Source organism: Garra rufa, unplaced genomic scaffold, assembly GCF_049309525.1.
Source record: "Garra rufa unplaced genomic scaffold, GarRuf1.0 hap1_unplaced_113, whole genome shotgun sequence".
NCBI lineage: Eukaryota > Metazoa > Chordata > Actinopteri > Cypriniformes > Cyprinidae > Garra > Garra rufa.
In genome coordinates, this window is record NW_027394388.1 from 14,138 (window position 1) to 25,798 (window position 11,661).

At 47.2% G+C, this 11,661-nt stretch overlaps 1 long non-coding RNA gene across 1 annotated transcript; it reads left to right on the forward strand.

Moving 5' to 3' along the window:
* The first annotated feature begins 238 nt into the window (after window positions 1-238).
* On the forward strand, window positions 239-11,299 carry LOC141316578 (uncharacterized). Its single transcript, XR_012351434.1, has 3 exons — window positions 239-551; window positions 2,713-2,886; window positions 11,132-11,299. It is a non-coding gene; the product is annotated as an uncharacterized lncRNA (long non-coding RNA).
* The last annotated feature ends 362 nt before the right edge of the window (window positions 11,300-11,661 follow it).

Sequence of the window (11,661 nt, forward strand, 5' to 3'; positions counted from 1 at the left end):
TATTCACAAAGAAAATTTTGTCAGAATTTACTGAATAAACAACATGCAAACGTGATGATAAGTGATTTTCGAATTATTGATAGTGTATAAAAGTATGTTGGAAATGGAAAACAGGACATGATGAGGTGCGTAAGGGCAGTTCAGGTGAATCTGAAACCTTTCTCACCTCTGGCCGGTGTTGGTGCCACTTTAACGTGAGCAATGATGAGGATTAGAAATATTCAGCTGTGCTTCATCACACATTTTGAGCTAACCTCCATATTCAGACTTCACCTTATGTCACACAATATGATAAACATTTAATTGAAATACAGATAATTTAGAATACATGACTTTAATCATCCAGCTCCTCACTGTGCTGTCGTCCTCTAATATAGATTTGCTGGATGTCGACTCTCTGATCAGCACTGTGAAGTTGTGGCTTTAGCTTTACAATCATCAAACTCCCATCTGAGAGAACTGGATCTGAGTAACAATGACCTCCAGGATTCAGGAGTGAAGCTACTCTCCGTTGGACTGAAGAGTTCACACTGTCAACTGAGCATACTGAGGTTTGACTTTCACATTTACTCATTCACTATGTTCAGACATGTGAATAAATGTAGTAGGTAGCAGTGATGCGCGGGTTGATCCGAAATGAGCGGGTTACGAGTCATCCAAAAATATTTGTAATGATATTCGGGTCGTGGTCGGTCGGGTCGTTTGAAATAAAGATGCCAATTAAACCTTTAATTTATATAGTACTAGACACAAGTTTCTATGAAATACATAGACCTACACTTTATTGGCTGAATAATATTTACCTTTTAAATGTTGAGCATTATTAACTGTTGAATAAATACTGATGCGGGACAAAAATTTCCGATTTCCCAACTCGTTGATCTGAGCAATGCCATTGTACCATTTTAATAGGCTACTTTTAAATGCATATAGCTCAGTAATTTCAGCTTTATGTATTTTCTGAGAGGGGGTGGGATTTTTGTTGGGAAAGTCGCACACTTCGATTAGACTGATAAACACATGCAGCATCTTAATTGTTAAGAAAATGGTATTCCTAATAAATGTCTCGAATATTTTGATTATGTCCAGTGTTTCTCTTTCTTTTTGGAATTATTAGACACATTTCACTATGTCTTTTCAAATGCCTATAGGTCTGTTTAATTTCCTTAATTATAAAATTTAGCACTATTTTTTAACGTTTATTCAAGCAATAATATATAAATTATCTCATGTATTTGCTTGTTTAAAACCAGGGATTCATAATTATTTAGTGTAGGCTACTTCGAAAATGAAAAACTATTTAAATCTGTATAAAGGCAAGACAAACCAAATCACAACATGTATCTGTATTTTTCTTGTAATCAAGAACATTTCTTTTGACAAAATTTCCTAATTAATGTCGAATGATGTTTGACAGTAAATCTCCACCGCATATAATCGCTGGTGTCAGTCGCAAATATTAAACATGCGGGTCAGGAAGCGGGTCGGGTACAATATTTTCTTTTTTTATTTTGCGGTCCAAATTGCGGGCGGGTTAGTTGAAAACGTCGGTCGGGTTCGGGTTGTTTATACATTGACCCGCGCATCACTGGTAGGTAGTCAACCAAACAGCTTATTACTGTCTCAAGGTTGCACAGGTAAATATAAACCAACTACATGTGAAACACATTTGGGAAATCACCTCTAGGTGGTGCACCTCTAGGTGATTGCGTCTTTGCCAAGTAAGGCTGGAATTGTTACATTTTCATTTATAAATAAGATCAAATAATGTTTCTTAATGTGTTTAAAAATACATATTTTTTTAATTTTATGATGTAAGTTTTATTTTGTAAGGCCAAACTTTTATATTTAACTGCAATTATTTTCAGATAATCACACTCAAAAACGTATATGAAAACATTACAAATACACATAAGGTACTTCTCTCTTCTTTAAAGTTTTCTCCAAACATACATAATGATTAATATGTTCAAGTAAATAATCTCTTATTTAGTTTTTTTCTAGCTAACTAATGAGTTATGAATATTGAATAACTTTTGTGAGGTCTGTGTAACATCAATTAAAATATTTTTTTACTGTTACATTTACATAATTGAAACACTGATGTAATGATTACATGAGAGATTATACATTACTGTTTATTGTCAGATGTAATAAACCACAAAGCTCAATGCAATTATTGGATGACAGACACACTGCAGATGATCCTTTGTTATGTTTCATTCACACATTAATTGAAAATAAACTGGACCAAATCACTGATCCTGGGATTTAAGAAAAAGCTAATTTTAGTTCATAGGAATGGTGTCCTCAAAAAAGCACATTTGAGTACACTTAAGCCCCTTTCTCACAGTTATACCAGTCAATTGTTGTAAAATTACCAGAACAACTTTATTGGTAAATGCAAAAATGTGCTGTTCACACTGGCAATGATGTTCTGTCCTTTTACCAGTAAAGCATCATTCACACACCAGTTTCAAATTACCAATAAACTCCTTGACATCATTAACCAGAAATTACCTCTAAATGACTGCACTTCCCTGTGTTTTGTTAATAAACATGGAGGGGTAAACGCAATCAGTGTTTTTGTTTAATCTCTTTGCTTCCTGCTCTTCTGTCTTATTGGCTGATAGAAGGCAGTTTTCAGACAAGACTTGAGACCAGTATTTCTGATGCATCAGAACAATCTAACAAATCCTTTGTTTTGTTTAGACTGGCAGGTTGTAGACTCACTGGTCAGTGCTGTGAAAGTTTGTCTTCAGTTCTTCAGTCATCAAAAAACCAACTGAGAGAGCTGGACCTGAGTAACAATGACCTGCAGTATTTAGGAATGAAACTGCTTTCTACTGGACTGAGCAATTCTCACTGTCAACTGAACATACTGAGGTTTGACTTTCACATTCACTCATTCATATTGTGTAGCAATAGGTGATTATAGTTATGAGGAAAGATTTTAGAACTAGTACTTGCTGGAAGAATCCCATTCCATTATTGTAGATGTCTTTGTTCCAGTCAGACCATGAAACAATGACAACGGTATCAATATTTTAGTTTCTGGAGTTTAAAGTGAACAGCGTGTCAAAATAAAGGTGCTGTATACACCACAAGTTACCAGGGCTATTTATGGTAATGATTTTCTGGTTCTATATGCTCCTATACATAATTTTATCTAGAGCCAAAAATGCTTAATTCAAACCCTTTTCACTCTGTTTGTGTTGTCAAAAATAAACTAAGAAAGTACTCATTTTCTGCACATGATGGCAATGTTTTAATTAATTTACATTGTTTGTTTTTAGTAGATATCCTACGTATTTTGAACTTAATATAAAATGGCCCAGACATCAAGAGGAAAACCCTAAACCCCCATACAGTATCTTGTCTTTGTCACGATTCACACTAAACACACGAACAACGACGGAGTAAAAGTGAAGGTATTTAATAATCCAATGGAAGCAGGCAGAAACAGGAACACAACGTGGTAACATTTAACGATCGACAAACATCAGTGAAAGCACACACATTAAATAGACATGATGATTACAAACACAGGTGTGGGTAATGATGGGAACAAACCAAGTAACAGAAACCAGCGGGGGGAAGTGGATGGGAGAAACCAACTAAAGTCCAGGGGTGTGACATTACACCCCCCTCCCGGAAAAGGCGCGTCCACGCGCCGACCGAACTACAAAGTCCTTAGGAGGGGGTTTGGGTGGAGGACGTTCTTCCGGAAGGGGGGCCAGGAATGAAGTCCAGGGTGGTGACTGAATAATCCATGGTGGTGATGACGGAGGGAGGAGCCAAGGAGGAGACGGGAGGGATCCGGAGCAGGAGGAGCCATGTGATACCCAGACCGCAGCCAAGATGGAGCCCCACGGTGGAGCCGATGGAGGGAGGAGCCATGGTGGAGAGTGGGCTGACGACTCCCGGGGGCCGACCGACGGAGGCGGAGCAGGTGGTGGTAGAGCCCGAGGCGGAGACGGAGAGCCGATGATCCCGGGCGACACCGAGGATCCGGAGGGCCAAGGTGGAACCCAAGGCTCTGGCGACCAAGGCGGAGGCGGAGATCCGGAGGTCCGCGGCGGAACCGGAGCGACAGAGGACTGAGGCTGTGCCAGAGGGATGGAGGAGTTCCACGGAGCCGGTGGGATGGAGCGACGAGGCGTAGCCGGAGGAGTGGAATCCTTAGGCGAAGATGGGATGACGACAGACCGAGGCGGAGCCGGAAGGACGATGGAGCGCGGTGAAGCTGGTGGACCGACGGGCGACGGTGGAGACGAGGGAGCTGAGAGACGGGGTGGAGCCGCAGGTTCGGAGGGCCGAGGCGGAGTCCGGGACTCTGAGGCTGGAGGCGGAGATGAGGAATCCTCCAGCCATGACGCCGATGGTGACTGGCAGACCTGCGGCGAACCCACTGCACAGATGTTAAGCTGAGGGTGAGCAGAAGGACTGACAGGTGGCAGTGGTGGCATGGCTGACACATTATCGTTAATAAACTGAGGGAGGGTGGGTGGGAAATTATGATGGGTAGTGAGTTCAGAGATATTAGAAAGTTCAGTCCAAACATCCTCAGAATAGTCCATATTAATCACAGAAATGTCCATAGCATTGTCCATAGAAAAAGTTCCCGGAATCTCATTAAGCTCACCCTCAGTGGTGGTGCAGTGGGTAATGCTGTCCTTAGCATTCTCAACTTCCACTACCTTCTCCACCGTCGCGGTTACTGCAGCCGGCTCACACACCTGGTCTGACGCCTCGTGCCACTCTGGCTCCGTGGCGATCAGCTGCTCTGTCGCTCCTCCTCGCGATGGCACGCTGGTCGCGGCGGGCGGTAGCTCCCCGTCAGCGGTGGGCTCAGGCTGATATTCCGCGGGTCGGGGTGGTACTTGGCTGGGTTCCGGGTCACGCTGCGAGACGCCTGCGTGGTGTGACTGGACGGCGTTGTAATCCTCCTCCGCTTCGTCAAGGCAGAGCTCTGAACCCCAAGCACTCAGCAAGATGTTAATATAATGAGTTAGTGTCCAGTCTGGTTCACCTTCAGGCATGACGAAGCGGAGATCCTCATCCAGTCCACACCAAAATCCCTCCATAAGGCAGACGTCATCGCAGCTAGCAAGATGGCAAATGCTAATAAACTCCTCCACGTAGTCCTCTAGATCCCTGCCATCCTGGAAGATATAGGTGGTGTAACCTTCCAGAATGGCATTTCCCCTCCTTGGACGGACGTTGATTGAAGCGAGTTTCATAATGGTGAATACTGGTGATGAACACGACGGAAACAAAAGACTGAAAAAAGACGTAAAACAAAACGGGGGAATTCACAAAAAATAAACTGTTACGGTCGATCGTTCTGTCACGATTCACACTAAACACACGAACAACGACGGAGTAAAAGTGAAGGTATTTAATAATCCAATGGAAGCAGGCAGAAACAGGAACACAACGTGGTAACATTTAACGATCGACAAACATCAGTGAAAGCACACACATTAAATAGACATGATGATTACAAACACAGGTGTGGGTAATGATGGGAACAAACCAAGTAACAGAAACCAGCGGGGGGAAGTGGATGGGAGAAACCAACTAAAGTCCAGGGGTGTGACAGTCTTAGTTAAATGGCCTTCTGCCATATATAGGCATTCACATGTAAAAATAAAAGAGCTTGGGTAATACTTCATTCTGATGGTCCCTTTTGAACATTTGCCATGATTTCTGACTTTTTTTTTGTGAACACAACGTTTGTGTTCACCTTGGGAATGTTATCTTTATTTCTGGATACAATGATTTCTGTTTTGTTTAACTGGCAGATATTTTGGGAAATGTAAAAAATAATTTTCTATGTGCACCAGCACAGGAAGTCAATGGGGCTACAGGTCACATTTATGATAACTTTTATTTTTATTTAAATAAAAAAGCAGTTGGCTTTCAACAAATTAGTTGTTGACCATTAACTAATTTGTTGAAAGGCAATTGTTTCTGAAAAAATAATGTGTAGCATGAGGTTCTAAAGGGTTAAACAAAAAAGCCTGTCCATATTGCTGCATTATACACACAATGCATTTATGGTTTATGGTGATGTTGTAATTGGGGAAAAGTGCTTACATTTCTGGATGCAAAATATTTTAACAAAATATTTGGAATTATTGTGCTCTTTTGAAATCTGCCTCATCTTTTAGATTTTTTATGCATGTGAATGGGGTCAACTAAAGTCCTAAGTTATCATAAATGTTACCGTAATTGCCTACCATCTATGAAGCATCTAAAGTGTCTAAAGGACTGCTGTACAGGTGCATGTGCTGTAATTGTTAATGGTTCACTGAACAAGTATGAACGTCTAGGTTACGAAGGTAACCCACGTTCCCCGAAGGAGGGAACGGAGACGTTACATTGGGATCTCGCTTGAGAGACTGATCACCTCTGAGCCTTATTAAAAAGGCCAATTGCAAATTGGTGAGTGGACGTCAGGCTTTTGCTGAAGAGCCGGGAGAGCCCGGCGTCAGCGCGACGCCAGGGGCGTGGCAGGGGAATGTAACGTCTCCGTTCCCTTCTTCGGGGAACGTGGGTTACCTTCGTAACCTAGACGTTACCCCTTCAGTCGAATCACTTCGACGTTACATTGGGAACAAACCCATGGAAAAGGCCACGACTCTGACGCCGCGTTACGCAACAACTTCACGTGCTGACAAGTATACGTGCCGGCAGGCGAAGTGCAACGTAACCTTCCCAACGCCCTGGGGCCCAATAAGGGGGCCCTTCCAGGGATGCCAGTTGTACTGAAGCATGGGTTGGGGGGCGGAGCACATGAAATTTTACATGTGGAAATGAGAATAATTCAATACATCCATAAAAAGTTTTTAGGGATATACGAGGGAAACAGCGGTCTCCTCCGCTGGAATAATAAAAAACTAAGCCACAACCTGCGGGGCGAAGGAAACCCAGGCAGGATCACAGTGCAGGACTACTCCGCGCCTAGCCCTGACTGCGGGGCAGGAGGACCCAGGGTTCGCCGGAGGGAACATTCTGGGAATAGCGCACGGATCCACGTGGGAATGGCGCAGCAAGCCGACACCAGCCGGTCTTCCCGCTCGCCTGAGAGTCCCTAAGTTAGGACACAGGAGAACGGCCTCTACGCAAGGTTGGAGAACCAAGCGAAGGTAGGGTGTCGCCCAGCCCGCAGCTTCGGTTTTTACATCTGCTGGTGAGGTGCCATGAACCAAGGATCACGGCTGTCCCTGGGTATAACAGGGAGAGGCATCTACCACCATTTAGCCAACCTCAGTTCGGGGAGCATTCCCTTTCTGCTGAATCCCGAGGCAGATGAAGCTGCTGGTGCAGCTGAAGCGCCGAGTGATTCAGTCTCACATATTTAACGACACAACATAGCACGACTGGGTCTGCCTCCTCCAGGGCAGAGCTTGCAGGTCCACCACCTGATCGCGGAAAGGCGTGATGGGGACCTTGGGCACCGAGCCGGGGTCTCGACGGTAACGTGGAAAACGCCGGGCCCAAATTCTCGACACACTTTGCTGGCAGAAAAGCTTGTAGGCCCTCTTTACGGGAGCCAGGGCAGTCAGGAGCGCTGTCTTAATGACAGGAACTTAGCTCGACTGAGGCCAGTGGCTCCAATGGAGCAACCCGTGGCCCTGAAAGGCGACGGGGAGGCCCAAGAGGTATGAGGTGCGTGCTAGGCACCTCTGAGGAACCTGAGCTTGTCGGTAACCTACCATCTTAAAGGAAGCCGGGGCAGTCAGGAGTGCTGTCTTAATGACAGGAATTCTAACTCGACTGAGGCCCGAGGCTCCTGAGGAGCACCCCGCGGCCCCGAAGGGCGACGGGGGGTCCCAGAGGGTATGAGGCGTTACTTGACAGAGAAAACTTGTAGGTCTCCTGCCCTCTTAACGGGAGCCAGGGCGGTCAGGAGCGCTGTCTTGATGACAGGAATGCTAGCTCGACTGAGGCCAATGGCTCAATTGGAGCGTCCCGCGGCTCTGAAGGCGACGGGAAGGCCCCAAGAGGGTGTGGGGTGCGTTCTGGGCACCTCTGGGAAACCTCACGGCCAGTGAATGCTTACCTACTTAGCTCCATCTACTGCATGTGATACGCGTCGAAGAAGCGGCATATACTTAGAGAGTGAGGGGACAGTCTGACCTCAAACTCTCCTGCAGGAAGGGAAGCATACTGCAACCGTGTAACTCTGTGGAAAGCCAGCAAATAGACCTCATCTCAGCGCGAGCCTGCCTAGTCAAGGGAGCTCGGAACTGAGTGATAATTGTATCACGGCCTGAGAAGGCCGGAGAGGTCTGGGTGTCATTCCCGTGCCCTACAGGGAGGGACTGCCGCGAGGGAACGGTTACTAGACCTGAGTCCGGGTGGGCCATTCTTGTAGCGCAACCAACAGACTTACTCCTCGTCCTCCCTGGACTTGCACAGAGTCTGTGCAAGGAGGCTCACTGGGGAAGGGCGTACTTGGGCCCCGGAGGTCAGCTGAGTGCCAGCGCTACTCTGAAAGAGGCAGCTGGCAATGAGAGCAATAGGGGGCGAGTGGATGTGGCTGGCCTACCGATATGCTCCAAACTAGCTGTGTCACGGGGTGGAGTCACCATCCTGCAGGTGGTGGACTGCCGTGAGAGCCGATAGGCTGCACGGTTGAGTTTACCTGCTTCAAGTGAATGGCAAGTAGCAAAATCTGCCACGTACTCCCTGGGAGCAGATTGAGAGGCTGTAAGCCTTTGTCGTACATGGCAACCCAACCCGTGGTAAGCCACGGGCTGGCTTGTCGGCCAAACTGCGGGAAAACACCAGTCCGGATTGGGCCGAGATGCCATGCCCATCATGGGACTCGATCGTGCTGAAGCGGTCTCACATGAACAAGCTTAGCGGCTCTTAGCGGCTAGAGCTGTCAAGTGCCCCAGGAGCCTCTGTTTGAGAGGACCGCTGTGTTGTGCCTGATTGACTCAGGAACGACAGCACTGACTGCGCGCTCTTGGTAGTAAGGCGGGCTGTCTTGAGGACCGAGTCGGGCTCCCGACCGAGGAAACGAATTCCCTCGGTTGGCCTGAAGGACCAGATGGCAGGGGTGCCGAGGCACCAGGTCCCTATGTTCGCACAACGGAACTCACGAGTGGGCTGGTAAAGCACCAGTCGAAGAGACGGTTGAAGACGCGAATACCTGTCTGCCGAAGAGGGGACAGGGGAGCTCCCATGGCCTAAAGAAGGCAGGAAGGAGAGGGACTAGCCAACTGGAAGCACCTCGCGCTGAGCGCTCGACCCCCGGGGCAGACCGCCGGAGGGGTGTGCGCCAGGGAAAATCGAGACGCGACAGCGGGTGCCCTTCAGGCAGATGGCTGCAACCCAGCCTTGGAGACGGAAACATAGCTGTATGTGCGTCGTCGTGAGCATGTGTGCCGACAGCCTAAGAAGGGATTGGAACAGAGCTCCATCCAGGGCGGATGTTAACCCACCACTCTAACTGGACACGTGAAGTCGGGACTCTTATCAAACCCCGACTTCGTCCCGGCTGGAGAGACAGGCTGGATCGCGTCCTTCGTCAGTAGGAACGCGACCTCCGCAGGCAGAACAGAGGCACGCCTGTTTCCAAAAAAGAAAGTAAGGGGTACCTGTGAGTCTGGGCGGACGCCTGGAGCCGGGCCGTACCGTCCGTATCAACCAGTGTAGTGGTATCAAGGGAACGTTGACCGGCGTGACCGTGGTGGGGCAGCCTGGGGAAAGACAGGGAAAGAGACAAAACCCAGAAGGATAAATGTCCTGAAGAAGTGTCTAACTGCACTAAGCAGCACTTACCTACTTCCCTGGTTCCCGCGCTGGCGACATCCGGTCCCGAGTCTGGTTCCGAGGAGTGGAAGTGCTGCTCAGGAAGGAAACTCGGGGCCGGGGCCCCAGAGGTGAGAAAGCCGGCTCTTGTCTTTCTGTGATTCCAAATGACCGGCAAAGTCCCGCTTCCAGCGGGAGTGCCGGCAGAGTAGCCCTCTACACCTCCGGGGTGCTCGCATCAGGGACGCTTCGAAGCTCGCCTGCGAGGGTCTTCCCTCGCAGGACCCTCGGCGATGGGCAGGCGGAGACGGGGGCCCAGGCGGCGGAATGGTAACTTTGCGCCGGGCGGGGAAGCGTCTGCTGCAGAAACTCAACGGGGCCGCGCTGAGATAGAGAGGTCCGCAGGGCTTTTTGAGCCGGCGGAACGCTGTCTATCGAAATTTGAATGCCCCCCCCCGCGCCGTACCGCGGTGATCGAAGAGCATAGGCGGCTCAACGGCTGACCACGGGAGGGAGGCGGGGGGAGCCAGCTCGCGAACGAGCGGCGGGACTTCAGCGTGGTCACGGTCATGCTTTCACCGCATGAACCATTCATGAGCACCACCCCAACATGCTCAAAGCCTAAACACGTGAGGCAGCGCTCATGTCCGTTCGCTGAGGAGAGGAAACTACCACATCCAGAAACGCACGGCTGAAAAAACGTCCTGAAAAGGACGTCTAAAACGGCCTCTAGAAATTGCTCTTTTGTGATCCCGGTTTGCCCAGGGAGGGGCCGCGGGGCAATGCACTCGCCGGGGCTGCTCGCTGGAATGCAAAAAGGCTTTATATGGCCGTGAAAACGGCCGCCCGCGGGATCGCGCTGGCGGCTGCCAAACAATGCTCTTTCTGTGAAACACTCTTTTAGTTATGGCAGCGCAGCAGCAGGAGGGAGCATGAACTCTGAAGAACTCTTCTCAGCTGTTTAGAGGCTCGACACATCGGCTCTGATAGCAAAAGTCTGACTGAGTGGTGCGCGCAGCCATCTTATATACCCGTATGTATGGGGGCGTGGCCGGCGCGCACGTCCACTCACCAATTTGCAATTGGCCTTTTTAATAAGGCTCAGAGGTGATCGGTCTCTCAAGCGAGATCCCAATGTAACGAAGTGATTCGACTGAAGGGGTAACAATATTCTTTAAACCCTTTACAATTAAGATCTGTAAAGCTTATATTATCAATCTATTTATCTATCTATCACCTATATATCTATCGATCTAATTGATTCAAACTGATGCTAAGGCAGAAGTGATGTTGTCAATCAAAATATTTCCTTTAATAGGTGTGTGACAGGAGTTAAATACTGCTTTGTTCTTCTGTTTAGATTGATCATCTGTAATCTCACTAGTCAGTGCTGTGAAAGTTTATCTTCAGCTCTACAGTCGTCAAACTCATGTCTGAGAGAGCTGGATCTAAGTAACAATGACCTGCAGGATTCTGGAGTGAAGCTTCTATCTGCTGGACTGATGAAATCTCACTGTCAACTAAATATACTGAGGTATTTAAAAACACAGAAAAAAATATTTAAGCCCTTAAAATGCAAAGATTGGTAATGCCAATTGTTTTGTTGTACAACATTCACAGCATGTTAAAACAATTTTACTTGATCTGGACAATCACTAGATTGATCTAGTATCATTAGATAGATTTAAAACTCTACCTTCAATATTTGACAATTGTTTATTTTAAATTAAGTTCCAGTGACAGTTATATATTAATTTATGAGATTTGGGGTATTTTCATGACAATAAGTAATTTTTACATTAGAAATGCTAAACAGGCACAGTGATTAGCTTCTTATAAAATGCTATAAATAGAATGCTTCAACAACATTATTTGACCAAAATCCACATT